Here is a 23,555-nt window from a genome sequence, read left to right as displayed (position 1 = left end):
CACTTTGCATACTCTTTCTTTTGCATTCTCTTTTTCACAATTGAGACATAAAAATGTCTCTAATATATATAACAAATTAATCAATACATAATCATGAATCGAATGAAGGGAATAGCACTTTAAAATCATTGAAACATCATACATATAATATCATGTGAGCAAAAGGAATGAAATTCCACTTACAACCACTTGGAACACTTGGTTTTAAACCTTGGTTGAATTCCTACAACAATAAACCATATATTGTACAATCAACATCTCAATAATCATAAACATATATCAATTAATCCATAAAACCAACACAACCACAAACACATGATTTCTCCCAACACTAGAACCAAGAATTAATTACACCAAAAGCTTACCTTAGCTTCCTTGATCCCTAAATAACCTTGTTCTCTCAACTACAATCCAACCACAAGCTTGAATCAAAGAAAGGAAATGAAGGAATGAAGAAACCCTAGCTCCTCTAAAGAGAAAAATCGAGAATGAGGGGAAGGAAATGAGAGAAATGAGCCAACTCAACCACTTATAACACTTAAAATCCGAAAACACGCTTCTACTGTTCACAGACCGTGGGCGCGCTGCTATCTGCACAGCGGGTGCGGTATATCTTCGGCACTTCAACGCAAAAATCAGAAATAATGACCGCGGGTGCGGTCCTCTTTTGAGTGCGGGTGCGGTCACCTCTGTAGCCAACAAAATACTCTACGCAACAAAGATCGAATCGCAACGCTGATACAATACAACTACACATCAACTAATATCAACAACACCACAAAACAATAATAACCAACAATACTATAACCCATAATCACAACTCTTAACATCTAAACCAATAATCCATAAACATACAAAAACTTAAACCGTACCGTTCACCAGGCTTGGCTATTACAACTCCAGTCTTATTTGTTTGAAAGAAAGATGGTACTATGAAAATGTGTATCGATTATAGGCAATTGAATCGGGCTACTGTGAAAAACCAGTGTAAGGCCTGATTACCGTAATTTGAAATGATTTGGTGATAATTCAGGTGATTATAGATAGAACGGATTACAACGGGGAAGCTGGAACGAAATTTATCTATTTATATAATTGTTATAATTTTCTGAAGCGATATGATTGAGATTGTACAAAATTGATATCATGACCTGTTATTATTGAAGATTAGGATTCGTATTTATATCCATGAGTTGTGATATGATATTTGTGATTTTGAGATTGACGGGGTTATCAAGACTGTATTGTTATGCTGTCGAAACATCAGTATATGATATTGATCAGATTCAGTATTGATTGAGATTGTATCCTGATATCGTTGATATGGATCATATTATGTTTGATTTGAGTATTGATCAGAACAGATCTTCAGTTAAGTTATACATTGATACAGTGTATTCGATATTGTTATTGTCAGATTGATTTGACAGGCAGTGAGTTCGAGACCTCGACAGAGTCAGATCGACATAACGAAAAGAAAGGTATAAATCAATGTTGATTTGTGATTTCACGACTCGAGTTAGATTTGACTTGAGTTTCCCAAGATCACATACTGAATGATTATTGCATTAATATTTGCAATTCTTGATACTGATATGCTCAGTCTATTGATCTAGCGAAGCAAAAGTTAGAGTTGGGCATATCCGCCTAGTCCTTGGCAGAACCGCCAAGTCACTGAACTTTTGGATATATATCGATGTACTTTGGAGAAGACCGACTCCTATTGCAGATCTTCAATATAGATAGCCAAAGTTTGTGACTAAAAACATACCACCATCTAGCTCGGGAAAAATAGATGGGAGAACGTTGCGTTCTTATTCAGATCGGGATCCTTAGATTAGGAATGAGTCGAGTCAGAGTCTCAGAGTCGCGGAGTCTGATTTACCGTGTGCTATCGATTCATGTTTTCTGATTATGATACATGTTCAGAGTTTGATTTACAGTTTGATATCGATTCATGTTTCTGACTGTGATAGATTTTATGGATATCTGCTTTATGCTTTTATATCTGTTTAAATGAAATGCATGTATACATGGTTTATATTGGGAATATAATTCCCACCGTAGTTATCCGTCTGTTGTCTTGTTTGTATGTTTGCATGACAACAGGTGGGACAGGATTAGGGTCAGAAAGAGGATGAGAGATAATTCAAGATTAGCGTGGAGATCCGAGCTCAAGAGTAGATTAGGATTAAGCACTGATATGTAGTTGAACCTAGTTGATTTTTGTAGACAGTACAAGACTTGTACGTTTATGTTTAACATGTATATCAGATTGATTTACATTACGTTTCCGCATTTGTATTTAAAAAAAAATTATGTCTCACATTACTTAATTGTTTCATTTGATATTAATAACGATTAAGAAGATGATTAGCGTCCTGGTCCCCACAACAAGTACCCACTTCCTCGTATTGATGATTTATTTGATCAGCTTCAGGGTACTTTTTTACTCTAAGATTGATTTTCGTTCTGGATATCATCAAGTACGAGTTCGAGATGAAGATGTACCTGAAATTGCTTTTCGTACCAGGTATGGCCATTATGAGTTCTTGGTTGTGCCTTTCGGTCTCACGAATGCTCCTGTTATTTTTATGGATCTAATGAATCGTGTCTTTTGAGATTATCTTGACTGATTCGTTATTGTGTTTATTGATGATATTCTTGTGTATTCGAAATTGAAAAGGAGCATTCTGAACATCTTAGACTGGTACTTCAAACTCTTCGTAATGGACATTTATATGCTAAATTGTCCAAATGCGAATTCTGGATGGATAGAGTAGTATTTTTGGGACACGTCATTTCGAGACATGGCATATTTGTTGATCCTGCTAAGGTTGAAGCTGTATTTAATTGGCCGAGACCTATGAATGTTCCTGATATCCGTAGCTTCATGGGTTTAGTTGTCTATTATCGTCGTTTTATTGGAGGATTTTCGTAAATAGCTAAACCTATTACTCAAATGACATAGATGAATCAGCGATTCATTTGGTCAGATGAATGTGAAGCTAGTTTTCTTGAATTGAAGACGATATTGACCACATCGCATGTGCTTACTATTCCCTCAGGTAGCGGAGGATTTGTAGTGTGTACAGATGCGTCTGGTAAAGGATTTAGTTGTGTTCTGATCCACCATGGCAAAGTGGTTGCTTATGCATCTCGTCAATTGAAATCTCATGAAACACGTTATCTTGTTCATGATCTTGAATTGGCTGCCATTGTGTTTGTTTTGAAGATTTGGCGCCATTATTTGTACGGAGAAAAGTTTGTTATTTATTTGGACCATAAAAGTCTGAAATATCTCTTTTCTCAATCTGATTTGAATATGAGGCAACGCAGGTGGATGGATCTCCTAAAGGACTTTGATTGTGAGATTCAGTATCACCCTGGATCAGTGAATGTCACTGCGGATGCCCTTAGTCGTAAGGTGCACGATTTTGTTTTAGCTTCTGTTAATGTCGCCAAAGTACACGAGAATATATGTACTTCTGGTTGGACATTTCACTCGAATTGGAATTGGTCACTGTTTCCACATTGCAAATTGAGCCTAATTTGATATAAAATTGCGAAAGGCCGAACATAGCGATTCTCAGATTCTAAAGTCGAAAGAACTTGTATCTGTAGGACATCAGTGTGGATTTCAGATTTCTTCTGATGGTTCTTTACGAATTAATGGTCGGCTGGTAGTTCATTATGATTCTGATTTGAAATCTGCCCTTCTTCGAGAAGAATATTGTAGCAAATACAGTATTCACCCTGGAAGTCGAAAGATGTATTTTACATTGAGACCTCAATTCTGGTGGAGACGTATGAAGAAGGACATTGCTGAATTTATTTCGAAATGTCTTGTATTCCAGCAAGTGAAACCGAGAGAATGAAACCTGGAGGATTACTCCATAGTCTTGAAATCCCAAAATGGAATTGGGAACATATTTTTATGGATTTTGTGACTTATTTACCTCGTCCGCCCAAGGGCTGTGATGCTATTTGGGTTATTATTGATCGGCTTTCGAAATCTTCACATTCATTCCGTATGAGCGGACATATCCTTATAAGAGAGTGGCCCGTTTATACATCGAGAATATTGTGAGACTGCACGGTGTTCCAGTCTCAATTGTATCTGATTGTGATCCCAGGTTTACTTCTAAATTCTGGGGTAGTTTCCAAGAAGCTATGGGTACGCGTTTGGCTATGAGTACTGCCTATCATCCTCAAACTGATGGCCAGACTGAGCGTACAATTCAAACGTTAGAGGATATGTTACGTGCGATCGTGATTGATTTCAGAATAGGATGGCAAGATGCCTTACCATTAGTGGAATTTGCTTACAATAATAGCTTTCAAATGAGTATTGGTATGTCACCGTTTGAAGCATTATATGGGAGACGATGTAGATCACCGTTATTCTGGGATGACTAGGCCTAAAATGATACATGAAATGAATGAAAAGGTTCTGTTAATTCGACAACGGGGGAAAGCTGCTCAGGATCGTCAAATGAGTTATGCGAATAAACGAAGGCGACATTTGGAATTCCAGAAAGGTGATAAAGTGTTTTTGAAAATATCTCCCTTTAGAGGCATTGTTCGATTTTGGATGCGAGGAAAGTTATCTCCTCGATATGTTGGTCCATACGAGATCCTTGATCGAGTTGGGGATCTTGCCTATCGATTGGCATTACCACCAGCTTTATCTGCCATTCACGATGTATTTCATGTTTCTATGTTGACAAAGTATAAACCAGATCCATCACATGTACTTGGACCTGATGAGGTTGAACTTGATCCTTCTCTTTTCTATGTTGAACAACCTGTTTGCATTATGGATCGAAAGGGGAGAAGATATTGCGTAACAAATCAATCCCTTTAGTTCGAGTGCAATAGACACGACATGGTGTGGAGGAGTCAACATGAGAATTGGAAAGCAAGATGCAATAATCATATCCGCACTTGTTTGATTCTATTCCACCAGTTCCATTGTATTCAATGTATAGTGATCCATTTACTGATTTTAGTTTCGATATGTACTATAACTGGTGACATATTATATGTTCGCCAATGTTATGTATAGAGATGTTTGAGATTTCGAGGACGAAATTTTTTAACTTGGGGAGAAATGTGAGAATCCATTATCTGATTATGTAGATTATGAGTAGTAAATCAACTCATAATATAATTGTATTTGGAAATGATGTTGACATAGTTTATGCAAATGGAAATAAAAACTATACAAGTTGAAAATAATCCATAATTATTTCAAACATTATGTATTTTAATGGCAAATTTGTTAATATTTGAAAAAAAAATATTACATTAAATTTGATGGCAAATTGGTAAATATTTTGAAAAATACTTGATTAAATTTTAAGGGCAATTTTGTAATTATGAAATGAAAGGCAATTGGATTGTGATAAGAATGATTTTGCTGTACGTTTTCTCCATTTGATTCCAACCGCTTCGAGAGAGACACGAGAGAAACTTGGTTTCTACAGTACAAAATCACCTTGAAACGTTGTCCAAACTTAAAACAAATTATATATTTGGAATCCTTGCTTTGAGAGCTTTCTTTTGAGGTAAGTTTCTTTTAGTTTCAGCAACCTTAAATATTAAGGTATGTTGCGATCGAGTAACATACGACAGGTATCAGTATCATATGATATATGTTTGATTGATTTGATTGAGAATATGTGTTTATATGCCTTATGTGATGACTTGATGTGGCATACATGACATTGTGATTGGAATATCGATGTATAAAATAAATATTTTGTTAACACACATCGTTTGATGCATACATCGATACATGACATGCACGTTGAGCTATGATCCTTTGATACCCTGATATGATTTGATTTGATTCTGGGGTTTGTGAACACGTTGCTATGTTTGGTATTACATGACCATTAAAGCATAGTCATTGTGGCCCCGATGATTGATTGAGATTTTGGATTTGATTGCGCTTTGTCGACGCTATCATACGAGTATCCCTGATTGAGGCCGGTGTGCCAGCTCGAGCATTGATTTGATAGCGATTCATTTGATTCTGACATGTCCTCAATGGATGGGCATTTGACCTGATACCTCCACGACATACATGCATTGCATATCATATATCATCGTGTAGATATCTGTTGTATATATGATGGTTGTTCCATACGGAGCTTTGCTCACCCGCAAGGAGGGCTGTTGTTGTCTTTGTGTATGGACAATGACAGGTACTCCAGGATATCAGGAGACCAGAGATGGTGCTTCTGGAGGGAGTCATTGTTGAGTTGAGGTTTTATGTTTTGTTTCCCAGTATATATGTGTATGTATCTATATACTGGGGCATGTCCCGAGGATATGAGTTGTTCGTATGTGATTGGTTTTGATTATGTGTGGGCGTGTTTTATGATATGAAATTAAATACTATTTTTAGTATTCAAATTATAGAAGAGATATTTTGGGCACATTGTAAAGAAAATTTAAACTCGTTTTTCGCTGTAATTAATTAACCCTAATCAGATTCTGTTGTAATAACGATTAGGAGCTTAGGGCCCGACACTATCAGCCGAAAATTCACACACACCACACACACATATTTTCGAAAATTTTAGGAGGAAGTAACAAGGAGTATTCGTCGCCCGTTCGTCCTTCTTCGCGCCCCACGCTAACTATCGTATATTCGAGTGTCCTAAAATGCAAATGAACGTTTCTAAACTCCTTTGACGTATCATTCAAACCATATTATGATTGTTTTGTTTATTTTTTTCATTAAAAATACTTATGCACGTTTCGTTAAAGGATAGAACAAATATTTCCAATGTTTTGAAGATTTTACGTTTGTTTGAAAAACGTTATGATTTCAAAGGGTTAGGATGCCAACATAGGATGTTTAATGGGTGGAACATGGACGATTTAAGGTGGAAACGAGGGCTGGAAGACCATGTGAGGGCTGTGTTGTTAGATCCCGGTTTTCTACACGCCCAAACAAAGCGGAAGTTTTAAAATTTTTATTTATTTTGACAATCAAAATATGTTTGGACGCTCGTATGATTTTATCATAAACATTCATAGAGTGTTAGAATTATACCGTTGTGAATTAATCACATGGCTCCAACCTAATCCGGTACAGGCGGATCTAGTTCTTGATGAATCCCTACGTACTTTCTTCAATGACTCCTTTCTTTACTTTTCTAATCAGGTCCACGACTAGAAGATTTGTTCCTCTTCTAAATTGCACTAGAAATTTAGAAGAATTTTTGCGCAGAGATTGAACACGAAGAAGAAATCGACTCAACACAATAAGCCGAATTTTTCTTTGTTTTGAGAGAAGATTTTCTAGAGCAGCCCATTGAAATTGGAAGAGCCAAAACCTTTTTAAAAAATATTGCCAAAAGATATTTTTTTTATGCTCTTCACGTAAAAAAATAAGGATCAAATCCTTATAATTATGTCTAATATTTATTTTAATTAATTAATTAGATAATTAAATCAATTAAAGATTCTACAAATATTATCATGCCAAATCATGAAACTCTCAATGCAATCTTCGTGAATCACAATTAGGAGAGTGTGGAGGCTAGGTCATTTTTCCTTCTTATTTCCTTAAAAACAATAACCTTGACCTAAATTCCATAATTAATATTAATAGGCTTGATTAATTAATTGGACTAGTCTAACTAGTTTAATTAATTAATAAAAGTCCATTAATAACTTTAATTATTTAATATGTTGGACTTGTACTCCTACAAGCCCATTAAACATAATCTCAATATATTTAATTTAATGTTTAATAAACTCAGCATTTGAGCTTAATATATTAAATTAATTATAAATTCAACATTTGAATTTATTATTTAAATTATAAATTCAACTCTTTGAATTTATCACCTCCAAAGTTTAATATTTAATAAACCCAACTTTTGAGTTTAATAAATTAAATTATCAAATTTATAAATTCAATTCCTTGAATTTATTCTCTCCAAATTTCATAAATTCAACTTCTTGAATTTACTCTCATAAATTAAACTCCTTAAATTTATTTTCTCAAAGTTTAATTATCATAAATTCAATTCCTTGAGTTTACTATATCATAATATAATTTCAACTCTTTGAATTTATTCTCTCAACGAGAACAAATGATCCAGTACTTGTGTGACCCTCAATGGTTCAGAGATACAGCTGGCCGTGGGTTCACAACTCTTTGTGATTCAGGACATAATCTTTTATTTGGGCTTACCCTAGTTAGCCCCATTCTTTTCATCAACACCTTGATCAAGAATTTCATAACTCATTTATGATTGCACCCATCGGATCATGGTAAGAGCGTCTAGTAGCATCGACCTATGATCCCCTAGGTATCACTGATAGTGCCTGCAAAAACTAGTCGATTATGATTAACGTACAGTACGGTCCTTTCATCTCATATATCCCGATCGAATCTGCAACCATTGGTTCATCGAGGATTGCATATTAATTCGATAACTATGTGATAACTATAATAGTGGCATCGCGTGTACAAATTGATAAATCCTTCTCTAACGTACATCTCATACTCTGATCAGAGATTCCATGCTCTATTATTTCATCAGATCACACAGGATATCCACACCCGTAGGTGAGCGGTGAATCCCCGACTACAATGCACTGGCTTCTATATGTGTCGCAACTGTACCCAACCTCGCCACCTGATGACTCTCCTGGAGCCGGTAAACGAGTAAAAGCACAGCCCTAGCATATAGAGCCTCAGTGTTGTCCCGGGTCATAAGGACTAATGGTGTACAATCATAACCACGAACTTATCCTCTCGATGAATGATAACTACTTGGAAAGTCCGATGGAGGGTTGTTAGGTATAATCATCATATTACTACCCATCTTCATGTTTGGACATCTCTATGCCCTTACCAAGAAACGGAGTACACAGCATTATAGATGCTAGTCTCGAGCTCAAGCGGCCTTTATCCCTGTTTTAGGCGGCTGAATCGACTAGGAACAAATTTAGAATATGCAGTATTTACAAATGAGTTTCAACATCGAATTACGATTCATTTTTATTAAAGCATAATCAAGGACTTTATCTATTCTGTTTGCATGGGTATACAGATAAAGTATAACAAGACCATAAAAAGTTAAATTATATTAAAATAAAGATTGTTTATTTCACTTGAGTCAATAAATTCCATAGTCAACCGTTGGCTTGTAGGGCATCTAATTTTACAATCTCCCACTTGCCCTAGAGCCAACTACCCTTAATCCCATTGCTTCTTGTAACGACCCATTACAGGCCCAGTGGACCGCCCATACGGCCCACTGCCCCAATCGACCCAAGGCTATCCCGATCTTGGGCTCCCTCTATGGGGCCTTGTCCCTCACGGGCTTTCCATAGGCGTCGTAATTGGTACCAGGATTGTGCCAAGTATCTATATATCCATGTGATCTTGGGTTCGATCCTGGGGAGGCACATACTTAAGTTCATGGGCTTAAGAGTCCTATGAGTAACCCGTACGACGCCTATGGATAGCCCGTGAGTGACACCACAGGGTGGGCAAGCCCACTGGGCCTACGGGCCAAGTCACAAGATCGGGATAGCCTTGGGTCGATTGGGGCAGTGGGCCGTATGGGCGGTCCACTGGGCCTGTAATGGGTCGTTACAATAAAAGGCGATGTTTTTCAAACAATGGTCCTGGCAAGGGCTTTGTAAGTGGATTAGCAACATTATCTGTAGAGGGGACTCTTTCAACTGATATGTCACTTCTTCCCATTATCTCCCGTATGATGTGGAACTTCCTCAATAAATGTTTGGATCGCTAATGAGACCTTGGTTCCTTTGCTTGCGCAACGACACCGTGTTGTCCAAGTACAACGAGACTGGTTCAACTCAATTAGGAATAACGCCCAACTCTTGAACAAAATTCCTCATCCAAACTGCTTCTTTGGATGCATCACATGCAACAATGTATTCAGCTTCAGTGGTGAAATCTGCAACGATGTCTTGCTTGGAACTTTTCCAAGAGACAGCCACACCATTAAGCATGAATACAAAACCAGAGGTCGATTTTGATTCATCTACGTCACATTGGAAGCTATAATCAGTGTAGCCTTCCAATTTAAATTCTCCACCCCCACAGACCATGAACAAGTTCTTAGTCCTACTCAAGTACTTAAGAATATCTTTCACGGCCTTCCAATGCATTGGACCAGGGTGCGCCTGATATCTGCTTGTTACACTCAAAGCGTAAGCAACACCAGGATGTGTCAATATCATATCATACATGATACTACCAATGGCTGACGTATATGGAATTCGTTTCATCATCTCTATATCTTCATCAGTTTTGGGACACATAGCTTTAGATAGAGTCAAACCATGACACATTGGTAAGTATCCTCTCTTGGACTCTTCCATATAGAATCGTCTATAATGGTATCAATATAAGTGGCTTGGGTGAGTCCGAGCATCCTCTTTGATCTATCTCTATAGATTTGTATTCCCAATACATAGGATGCTCACCCATGTCCTTCATGGAGAATTTACTTGCTAACCATACTTTAGTTGATTGCAATAATCCTACATCATTCCCAATGAGCAAGATATCATCAATATAAAGTAGCAGGAATGTCACTGTACTCCCACTAACTTCTTGTACACACATGGTTCGTCAGGATTCTTAGCAAAACCAAACTCTTTGATAGTGCTATCAAATCTCAGGTTCCAACTCCTTGACTCCTGTTTGAGACCATATATTGATCTCTGAAGTTTGCATACCTTATGCTCACTTCCTACTGATGTGTATCCCTCAGGTTGAGACGTATAAATTTCTTCTTTGAGGTCTCCATTGAGGAATGCAGTCTTTACATCCATTTGCCATATCTCATAATCATTCCATGATGCTATGGCTAGTAGTATTCTAATGGACTTAAACATAACAACTAGTGAAAATGTTTCCCCATAGTCAACTCCTTGCCTTTGAGTATAATCTTTTGCAACCAGCCTTGCTTTGAAGGTCACTACCTTCCCATTCGCCCCAAGCTTTCTTTTGTAGATCCATTTGCATCCTATGGGAAAGATTCCCTCAGGTGGATCCACCAATTCCACACTTGGTTTGAATACATAGAGTGAAGCCATTTTATTGAATTAGTATCAGATATTTCTTTTTTAAAATTAATTGGATCACATCCAACACAATGCTCATCAGGGCCTTGTTCATGAAGAAGTGTATATCTAGCAGGTGGTCTAATAACCCTATTAGACCTCCTAGGAGCTTGTACTTCAACTACTGATTCTTGGGAAATGGGTTCACCTTCTACAGTTGAGGGATTATCTTGAATTTCTTCAAGTTCTATCATCTTGCCTTTTTCTATCTAATAGAAATTTCTTTTCCAAAAAAAAAGTTGCATTTGTTGAAACAAACATTTTTGCTTCATTGGGATGATAGAAATGATATCCAACAGAATTCTTTGGATATCCTACAAAGTAGTACAAAGTGGATCTACTATCCAATTTGTTTCCCACTGTCTGCTTCACGTAAGCAGGAAATCCCTATATTTTCTCGTAAGAATATTTGAGAGTTTTTCACATCCATATCTCATATGGTGTTTTACCAACTGCTTTAGTATGGACAATATTCAACAACATTACCGCAGTTTCAAGCGCAAAGCCCCAAAACGATATAGGCAATTCAGTGAATCCCATCATAGATCTAACCATGTCCATCAAGGTTCGATTTCGATGTTCAGAAACACCATTAAATTGTGGTGTTGCTGGTGGAGTCTACTGTGATAGAATCTCATTCTCTTTTAGATAACCCAGAAATTCATCACTTAAGTATTCACCATCTCGAACATATCGAAGTGTCTTAATACTCCTTTCTAGCTGTTTTTCTACTTCAGATATGAATTCTTTGAACCTTTCAAATGCTTCAGATTTGTGTTTTATCAAATAAACATGCCCATACCTCGAATGGTCATCAGTAAAGATAATGAAGTAGAATTGCCCATATTTTGTGCTAACACTTAGCGGGCCACAAATGTCTGTGTGGATCAAATCCAATAGACCAAGCGCACGTTCCACGTTTCCATCGAATGGAGTCTTGGTTATTTTTCCTTTTAGATAGAACTCACAAGTAAGTAGAGAATTTATGTTTGACAAGTCAAACATGACTTCTCCCACTAGTTTGTGCATCCTTATTTGGGAAATGTGACATAGTCTAGCGTGTCATATTTGTGTGTGATTTGGATCATCTAACTTTCTTTTGTTTGTTGTTGAAATCATGTTTACTTGGACATTCACTTATTATTTCCAAAACATTTCTGGCACATATAATTTCTTATGTCCAGACTTCTTGCAGTGAAATAAATACATTTTAACTTATCGGGCTTTGTAGGCCTTTTAAGTGTCTTTCAGAGTTTGCCTTGGGATTGTTTTTCTTGTGAGGGGCGGAACATTTCTTTCCCTTACCTTTTGGGTCATTTTTCGTCCGACGAAAGGCCCATTATAAAAACAACAATTTTTCTTACTTTATGGTGATCTCATAAGTCATAAACATATTGACTAGCTCTTCAAGGCTATCAAATATCTTATTAAACTTGAAGTTCACCATAACCCCGTCAAATGAAGAATAGAAAGACAACAAATTGATGTTACCATTTAACTCGTTAGGAATCACATATTCCAGGTCCACCACTTTCTCAATAAGCACAGTCATATGTACACCATGCTCATGGGCTAGAGCTCCGTCTTGCATGTGTGTGGTCACGAGCTCCATGAAAGTAGTGGGCATCATCGTATGAGTTTCATGCACCATGCAACTCTTGCTCGTGCATTCGAATGTCAGCAGCATTCAAAATTTCCTCAAGCTGTCCCTATAGTTCATTTGACATAGAAGCGAGCACATCACACTTTAGCTTGCATACTATGGTCCTGCCATCTTGCATGCTTTGTCAGTTCAGGAGGACTGATATTAGTGTGTATATCATTTTCTCCGAATTTAGAACAAATTTCCCAACAAGTCTTGAAAATTAGATTCAATTAGCTTGTTAATAATTGTAGTGACCCGTTCCAGAATCACCTACTAATCAGAACTTAAGCATGCAAATTTAACATTTAAAACTGAATAAGGTAAACAGCGGAAAAACAATAATACAACCCAATCGAATCTGTAAGTACAAAATACTTAAACAACCAGATCGAACTAAATTCCAAGAACAAATACCAACAACTACAGGTCAACCTCTGCCAGCTCCCTGTCCACTCCCTCCTGGACCGTCTAACCTGAGACCTGCCCCATCGAATAGGGTGTCCAAAACAGAGATAAACCGAGGACGTGAGCATAAAACGCTCAGTACCGAAAGCATGAGTATACAAGACTATGACATGCATGTATGCAAAATGTACTGGATACCAGGATCTGGGTATAACGAAATACTGCTCAGACAAATGACGTCAAGGTATGTAGCACTCTGCGCCGTCGCACCAGGAGGTGGCTCCCATACCAAATGAACCTGTGGATATACCGGTGACCTGACCACCGTCGGCCAACGGGGTCCAACCATCCACAACAAATGAGGGCTGAGCACCCTCTCAACAGGCTATCTCAAAGATAATCAGGCTCAACATGATTATGCAAATGCCGCATAATAAACCATGCATCATATGACAGATAATAATGCAACACATAAACATGCAACACATAGTAAAGCATACTCAATCCTGCTATCTCGGATAGTACTTTCGTAGCTCAAACCAGTAGATCCTAGCAATCAGCCCTAGAATCAAGCCTACAATCCAAGTGATACCATATCACTAAACCACATCTAAAAGCCTTAACTAGACTAATAGATACTCCCAAATCTCAAAGGGAACCCAGAACTATACCTGCGTCCGTAGTCAGCCCACTGATGCCGCTAGCCCCCAACTAGAGCACAGCTCCGCTACAAAACCAGTAGCTCCCCGCTAGTGCCCGAACCTCGGGAAAAGACTAGAAACCCATCAGAAACGACTAAAACGCTCTGGAACTCTCGGAATTGGCGAGTGAAAAGTGAAGCCTCGCGCTTCTATTTATAGACAACGATCGGACGATCCGATCCACTTCGGACGCTCCGATCCGGTACACTTCGGACGATCCGATCCACTTCGGACGATCCGAACATTGCATGTCTTCCACGTGTCCAGCCACCTGTCTTCGGACGATCCGAACCCTGATCGGACGATCCGAACTCTGACATGACATGACTCGTCTGACTCCGAACAGAACGGTCCATCCGAACCCACTTCGGACGATCCGAACCAACTTCGGACGATCCGAACCCGGTTCGGTCCTTCCGATCCCACCGAAATACAATTAATCCAATAATTAACTCAAATTAGGCATCGGGATACTACATTCTCCCCCTCTAAAAAGGATTTCGTCCGCGAAATCGAGTCTGAAGAATGACAATTCTGAACAACAATACATTCAACTTAAGAATGAATTACAACTGAAAGCACAACTGAAATTACAATCATAACTGAAAATACTACAACTAGAACAACTCTGGATGCTCTGACCGCATGCGACTCTCTAGTTCCCAAGTAGCTTCTTCAGTACCTCGGCGCTGCCACTGCACTAAGACAAGAGGAATAGTCTTATTCCGCAGTACCTTATCCTTCCGGTCTAAGATCGAAACCGGTCTTTCCACAAAAGACAAATCCGGATTCAGCTGAACTTCTGTCGGATGCAAAACATGAGACTCATCCGCTACGTATCGTCTCAGCAAGGACACATGAAACACATTGTGAACACTAGACAGATACGGTGGTAAAGCTAATCTGTAGGCCAAATCTCCCACACATTCTAAGATCTCAAAAGGACCAATGAATCTCGGAGATAGCTTACCCTTGAGTCCAAATCTCAGAATCCTCCGAAAAGGTGATACCTTGAGAAACACTTTCTCGCCTGCATCAAAATGAAGAGGTCTGCGCTTGGTGTTCGCATAACTCGCTTGTCGATCCTGAGCAGTCTTGATCCGCTGTTTGATCACAAGAACTTTGTCCATGGCCTGCTGAATCAATTCTGGACCCTCAACCTGTCGTTCTCCGACTTCTTCCCAGAACAGGGGAGTACGACAACGTCGACCATACAATGCTTCAAACGGAGACATACCAATACTCCTATGAAAACTGTTGTTGTATGCAAACTCTATCAGTGGCAGATGATCCTGCCAAGCTGGCCCGAAATCCATCACACAAGATCTCAACATATCCTCAAGAGTACGAATAGTCCTCTTTGACTGACCGTCAGTCTCTGGGTGATATGCAGTACTCAAACTCAAGGTAGTGCCCAAAGCTTGCTGAAAGCTGCCCCAAAATCTAGATGTAAAACGAGGATCTCTGTCACTAACGATACTCACGGGCACACCATGAAACCGTACAATCTCCTGAATGTACAACCGTGCCATCCGATCGAAAGTGAAATCTCTGTTATACGGAAGAAAATGGGCAGACTTAGTAAGCCGATCCACTACTACCCAGATAGCATCTCTATTCCCCACAGACATAGGCAAGTGAGTCACGAAGTTCATCGTGATATGCTCCCACTTCCACTCCGGAATAGGAAGATTCTGTAACAAACCTCCGGGTCGTCGATACTCAGCCTTCACCTGCTGACAGACTAGGCACTTGGAGACATACTGATAAACATTACGTTTCATACCCTTCCACCAAAATCGAGTCCTCAAATCTTTATACATCTTGTTGCTCCCTGGATGAACACTCAACTTGCTACGATGAGCCTGGGACAAAATCTCCTCCCTCAAAGTGTCATCTTCCGGTACAACAACACGACCAGATAAGCACAAAAGACCCTCGGACTGATAGTGGAATCCAGAAGTATTATCTCCATCAGCCAACCGAGCTAATTTCTGAACCTTAGAATCAGACATCTGAGCATCTCTAATCCGAGAATACAAAACAGGCTCGGACAAAATAGTAGCTATACGGATACTCTCTGTTCCCTTCCGATGCTTACAATTGAATCCCATCGAACAGAAATCCTGAATAATCCCAGATACAGCACAAGTCTGAAGAGCAGATAACCTCACCTTGCGACTAAGAGCATCGGCCGTGAGATTCGCAGATCCTGGATGATACTTGATCTCACAATCGTAATCCTTGAGTAGATCCATCCAACGACGCTGACGCATGTTCAACTCAGCCTGAGTGAACAGATACTTCAAACTCTTATGATCAGTGAAGATCTCAATTCGCTCACCATACAGATAATGGCGCCAGATTTTCAAAGCAAAAACGATCGCTGCTAATTCCAGATCATGAACAGGATAGTTTTCCTCATGAGGCTTTAACTGTCTCGACGCATAAGCAATCACATGCTCATTCTGCATCAGAACACACCCTAGTCCCTGTAAAGAGGCATCGGTGTAAACACTGAAACCACCAGATCCAGACGGTAAAGCCAAAACAGGCGCAGATGTCAAACGTCTGCGAAGTTCCCAGAAACTCTCTTCGCACTCTGATGTCCACTCAAATGAAACATCTTTCCGAGTGAGCTGAGTGAGTGGCTTAGCAATCTGAGAGAAGTTGGCAATGAAACGACGATAATACCCAGCCAACCCCAGAAAACTGCGGATCTCGGCTACTGTCGTCGGACGCGACCAGTTCAATACCGCTTCCACCTTGCTCGGGTCAACTGAAACTCCCTCGCTAGAAATGACATGACCAAGGAATACAACCCTGTCAATCCAAAACTCACATTTACTTAGCTTCGCATAAAGCTGATTCTCGCGAAGTGTCTGTAAAATAATCCTCAAGTTTTGTGCGTGTTCTTGCTGATCATGCGAATAGATTAAGATATCATCTATAAACACCACAACAAACTTATCCAAGAAATCCCGAAATACCCGATTCATCAGATCCATAAAAACTACTGGTGCATTCGTCACCCCAAAAGGCATAACCAGAAACTCATAATGCCCATACCGGGTCCTGAATGCAGTCTTCGATCTATCTCCCTGATGAACTCGAAGCTGATGATAACCAGACCTTAAATCAATCTTGGAATACACAGAGGTACCTTGCAGTTGATCAAATAAATCATCAATCCGTGGCAACGGATACTTATTCTTTATCGTCGCACGATTCAACTGCCGATAATCTATGCAGAGCCGCATAGAACCATCCTTCTTTTTGACAAAAAGAACTGGTGCTCCCCACGGGGACACACTGGGTCGAATATACCCCTTGTCAAGAAGATCCTGCAACTGCTGTTTCAATTCTTGCATCTCCGATGGAGCTAAACGATAAGGAGCTCTAGAGATTGGTGCCGTGCCTGGCACTAAATCAATGCCGAAATCTACTTCCCGAACAGGAGGAAAACCAGGAATCTCCTCGGGAAAAACATCCGGAAAATCGCAAACCACTGGAATGTCACCGACACCGCTACTACCTGCGGACGAATCAATAGCATAGATAAGGTAGCCTTCCCCGCCCGACTCTAAAGCACGACAGGCTTTCAAAGCAGAAACCACAGGCATCGGGGGTCGCGCTCCCTCTCCATAGAAAAACCAACTGTCGCCCTCAACTGGACGAAACTGCACAAACTTCTGATAACAGTCCACAGTAGCTCTAAACACAGTCAGCACATCTATTCCCAGAATGCAATCAAAATCCTCCATCGCAAGAATCATCAAATTAGCAGTTAAAACATTACCCTCAAACTCTAGAGGACAACCCAAAACTAGACGTTTAGCTAACACCGAATGACCCATCGGTGTGGAAACAGATACCACAACGCCCAAAGAAGTGAAAGGTAACGCATGACGCTTAGCAAATCTCGCCGATATGAATGAATGCGATGCACCAGTATCAATGAGAACGTAAGCAGGTAATCCACATAATAAAAACACACCTGCGATAACTCTCTCGTTCTCCTCAGCCGCCTGATCCTGGTTAAGAGCAAAGACATGCCCTTGAGTACGTGGTCGGAGGTTAGAACCCTGAGTAGACTGTCCCTGCTGTGGCCTCTGATGAACTGAAGCCTGAGAACCAGATCCTGATCCTCCGCCCGTCTGTGGACAATCTCTCTTCATGTGGCCCATCTTACCGCACTTGTAACCCGCAACCCTGCGACAACGCTCCGTCGGGTGATCCTTCCCGCAGTGCTGACACGGGCCCCTCTTCTTCCCAAAATGGTGAACTCCTCCAGATCCAGAGGAAGAAGAAGTAGATCCAGCCTTCTTAAATGCTTGGGCGCGGGGACCCAAAGAACTAGTAGGACGAGCAGACTGCATGGCTCGACCTCTCAACAAACTGCCCTCAGCCTGGCGACAACGATTTACAAGGCCCTCATACGATGTCGGATCATCGCAGACAACAACCCGATCATAAATCTCCTGATTGAGGCCCTGAAGAAAATGGTTATACTTGGCCATAGCATTGTCACTGACATGCGGAACATATGGAACAACTCAAAGAACTTCTGCTGATACTCATCAACAGACAAACTTCCCTGCTTCAGATTGATCAACTCAATCGCCTTGGTCTGCAGAAGAGCTGGCGGAAAGTAAAGCAACATGAAAGCGGCTCGGAAATCGGCCCAAAGAACTCGACCCTGTCGCTGAACTATCGGTGCAGAGGTAGACCTCCACCACTTGCGCGCACCACCCTCCAGCAAGAAATCAAGGGTATCAATCTGCTGCTCCGCCGAGCACTGAAAAGTCTTGAAGCAGCTCTCCATCCTCTCAAGCCAGTTCTCCGCAACATCCGGAGTCTCACCGCCCGAAAGAGGTTTCGGCCCCATCTGCAAGAACCGATGCATACTAAAACTCCGAGGCTCATCACGACGGTGTTGACGACGTTCTCGATGCTCTCGACGACGTTCCCGATCGTCGCGGTCTCCCCAGCGTCCAACGCTGCCATGACTACTAGCATCGTCGTCAAAACCAGACATCTCTTAGCTACAAAAGTTACCAGAGATTAAACCCAAAAGAACAGTTCTAAATCCCAAAATCTTAATGCATGCTCTGATACCATAAATGTAGTGACCCGTTCCAGAATCACCTACTAATCAGAACTTAAGCATGCAAATTTAACATTTAAAACTGAATCAGGTAAACAGCGGAAAAACAATAATACAACCCAATCGAATCTGTAAGTACAAAATACTTAAACAACCAGATCGAACTAAATTCCAAGAACAAATACGAACAACTACAGGTCAACCTCTACCAGCTCCCTGTCCACTCCCTCCTGGACCGTCTAACCTGAGACCTGCCCCATCGAATAGGGTGTCCAAAACAGAGATAAACCGAGGACGTGAGCATAAAACGCTCAGTACCGAAAGCATGAGTATACAAGACTATGACATGCATGTATGCAAAATGTACTGGATACCAGGATCTGGGTATAACGAAATACTGCTCAGACAAATGACGTCAAGGTATGTAGCACTCTGCGCCGTCGCACCAGGAGGTGGCTCCCATACCAAATGAACCTGTGGATATACCGGTGACCTGACCACCGTCGGCCAACGGGGTCCAACCATCCACAACAAATGAGGGCTGAGCACCCTCTCAACAGGCTATCTCAAAGATAATCAGGCTCAACATGATTATGCAAATGCCGCATAATAAACCATGCATCATATGACAGATAATAATGCAACACATAAACATGCAACACATAGTAAAGCATACTCAATCCTGCTATCTCGGATAGTACTTTCGTAGCTCAAACCAGTAGATCCTAGCAATCAGCCCTAGAATCAAGCCTACAATCCAAGTGATACCATATCACTAAACCACATCTAAAAGCCTTAACTAGACTAATAGATACTCCCAAATCTCAAAGGGAACCCAGAACTATACCTGCGTCCGTAGTCAGCCCACTGATGCCGCTAGCCCCCAACTAGAGCACAGCTCCGCTACAAAACCAGTAGCTCCCCGCTAGTGCCCGAACCTCGGGAAAAGACTAGAAACCCATCAGAAACGACTAAAACGCTCTGGAACTCTCGGAATTGGCGAGTGAAAAGTGAAGCCTCGCGCTTCTATTTATAGACAACGATCGGACGATCCGATCCACTTCGGACGCTCCGATCCGGTACACTTCGGACGATCCGATCCACTTCGGACGATCCGAACATTGCATGTCTTCCACGTGTCCAGCCACCTGTCTTCGGACGATCCGAACCCTGATCGGACGATCCGAACTCTGACATGACATGACTCGTCTGACTCCGAACAGAACGGTCCATCCGAACCCACTTCGGACGATCCGAACCAACTTCGGACGATCCGAACCCGGTTCGGTCCTTCCGATCCCACCGAAATACAATTAATCCAATAATTAACTCAAATTAGGCATCGGGATACTACAATAATAAAAATGGATTACGTGACGAAATCGAAAATATACTGATACGGAAACAGAATAATGGTTGCTGATTATTTTATAATAATTTTAAGATATAAATTTTGGATTTTATTTTATAAATCTCCCTCCCACTATTTTGACATTTCCACCACCCTCTAATGAAAAAGGGAAATCGTATTTCCTTAGTGGGCACGTAGAGTCCAATTAGCCAATTATAATCCCAAATAATATCAGCCAGTTATAATTTCTAAAAGGTAGAATCCATTTGCATCCCTACGCAACCTCCGCGTGTTTTGCCTCACGTTTAATAAGGACCCAATAATATGACGTCGTTTATTTTCGGGTGTCAAACTGACCCATCAATATTGAATTGTAGTAGACGATCGCCATGAGTTCCCCCAATAATATGAGCCAAAGTTATGGGAGTTCCACTCAATTCACATCAAATGTCCGGTGGAAGTCACAAAATTCCCGCGTCCAGGCCTCCCCAATAATATGAGCCAGACACTGTCCGCGGGTAGGGATCAACATGGAACCACGGTTGATGGAAGGCAAGAAAAAATTAAACTCTTTTAATTTTTACTTATACAGTTTGATATGAATTTTGAATCATATTCAAAATGAGGGATTTTAATTTTAAAATTTGTCTCATCATTTTAATTTAGAAATCGCGTGCCATGATTTTGTATGTTTGCCGGATTCATACAACTATATTATCTAATAATATACATACATGCATACTACTATATATCGCATATATCATAATATGACATTCAACAATAAATAAGGATGATTGATCGCCAACACTATTAGATCGATGTGAGCCAAAAATGGATCCAGGTCCAAAACCTAGGTGAATGCAGTGACGCAAATACAACTATTACAAGAGCTTCCAATATTTTACATGTCTTCATCTCGTTCATCGGGCCCACCATCTTCCAGTCTTGATCTCCCACTATTTTAATAATTACATTTAAATAGCAATGGCACGTAAGGGATACATCTCATGGGGGTGGGAACGGGCCATGAACCAGACCTACTTTAATAATATCAAATATTAAAAACGAATGAAACAGTAAAATATCCTAACATACACCTAACACATTGGTCAAGGCTCTCGATCATCCTTCATGCATTTAATATCAAATATTAAAATCAATTTAATTAAACAATTTAATTAATTGATAAATCATATATCTAATAATTTTATCACTAACCACCACAATTATTAAAAAATTTAATAAATTAAATAAACTTCTTTATTTAATTTCAATTTAAATCAATAATAATTGATTTCTCGTAAAACTCATTTTACCATAAATAATTATGTAATGCCCGAGATTTTAATTACTGTAATCTGAGATTAATCTGAAATGATTTATGAATTAATTAAGGTAAATATGGACGAAATGGATTAGACAGGGAAAGAAGCAAAATGTGTGCGAGGGAGGTGCCATTCGCGCACATGCGCGACTTAATGCGCGAGCCATGCGCGATTTGGCCAGAAGACCCCGGGCATATGCGCGGAGTAAGATCGCGCATATGCGCGAGGTGATCAGTAGCACAAGTAAGAATTCCAGAGTGTTCGGCGCACATGCGCGGCGGAAGGCGCGCATCTGCGTGAGCGCCTTTATATTTTGATCAGCCCGTCTGATTTTGAATCCGACTACAGCACTGAGTTCCTAGCGACGACAGCGTCAACAGGACGTAAGTTTTGTTACGTTTAGATATAGTTTAAAAATATGATATTGTCAGAATTGAATAGAAATCATGTATAGTGTTTCTGATAAAGTAGACATCGTATATTTGATGTCAGAATGAAGAACAGACTGTTTTTGTAATTGTTATGATTTTCTGAGTCGATTTGATTGAGAATCGATATCAGATTTATTATCGTTGAGACTATGATTCGTACTGATATTGATTATCAGTTCTGGTACTATATCTGTGATGTTGGGGCTGACGGGGTTATCGAGATTGTATTATTATGCCGTCGAAACATCCGTAAATTGATATTGATCATATTCGGTATTGGTTGAGATTGTATTGTGGTACCATATGTCGATTGGCATTGATCAGATTATGTTTTGATTTGAGTATTGATCAGAACAGGTTTTGAACTGAGTTATAGACTGATATTGTATCTATTCGATTGTCATTATCAGATTGGGTATGGACAGAGTTGAATTCGGGACTTCGTCTTCGTCAGACCGAGAAGATAAAGGTATAAATTAATGTTGAGTTGGGATTGCACAATTCGAGTGAGGTTTGAATCGAGTTTCCCTAAATCACATACTTTATTTTATTGCATTGTTATTTGCAATTGAATACGATTGATATCTTTGGTCTATGGATTTATAGACAATGTATGTCTTGATTCATAGGCGGATGTGCCTAGTCGTAGACATTTGATCTTGTGACAGAAGGGCCGGATATTGAGGACTCGTCGCTGGCCCATTGCACTTTGTCGCAGGATAGTGTATTGGTGAAAATGTCAAAGTCTGTGACGGATAGGTCAAGACACCGGACGTTTGGCTATATCGGAGTGGATAGAATCGGAGTTTCTTCTATTACTGGTGTTCGATATGGAAAGAGCCAAAGTCCGTGAATAAGAACATACCACCACCCTGATCGGGAGTGTAGGTGGGTGTATGTTCTTATTCCGATCGGGATCCCTAGATTAGGACTGAGTCGAGTCTGAGTCTGAGAATCTCGGAGAGTGATTCATTGCTTGATATTGAATTATGTTCCTGATGATGATACATGTTTAGAATATGAGTTATTCTTGATATTGATTCATGTTTAGGATTATAATACATGTGATGAATATTTGATTCATGTTTCTGATTTTTATACATGTTAGGATTAACTGTTATATGCTTTTGTATTGTTTTTATGATTGCATGTATACATGATTTATACTGAGAATATAATTCTCACCGGAGTTATCCGGCTGTTGTCTTGTTTGTATGTATGCATGACAACAGGTGGGGCAGGATCAGGGTCAAGAAGAGAACGTGGCTGGACTAGATAGTATGGAGATTCGGGCTCAGAAGTAAATAAGGATTCAGTACTGATATGTAATTGAACCTAGTTGAATTCTCATAGACAATACCATACTTGTATAAATATGTATTTCGAATTGATTTACATTACGTTTCCGCTTTGTATTTTTTTATAAAAAAATTTAGACCATGTTTATCATAATTGAT

Source organism: Primulina eburnea, chromosome 4, assembly GCF_022965805.1.
Source record: "Primulina eburnea isolate SZY01 chromosome 4, ASM2296580v1, whole genome shotgun sequence".
NCBI classification, from domain to species: Eukaryota; Viridiplantae; Streptophyta; class Magnoliopsida; order Lamiales; family Gesneriaceae; genus Primulina; species Primulina eburnea.
Note: the sequence above shows the minus strand (reverse complement) of the source record.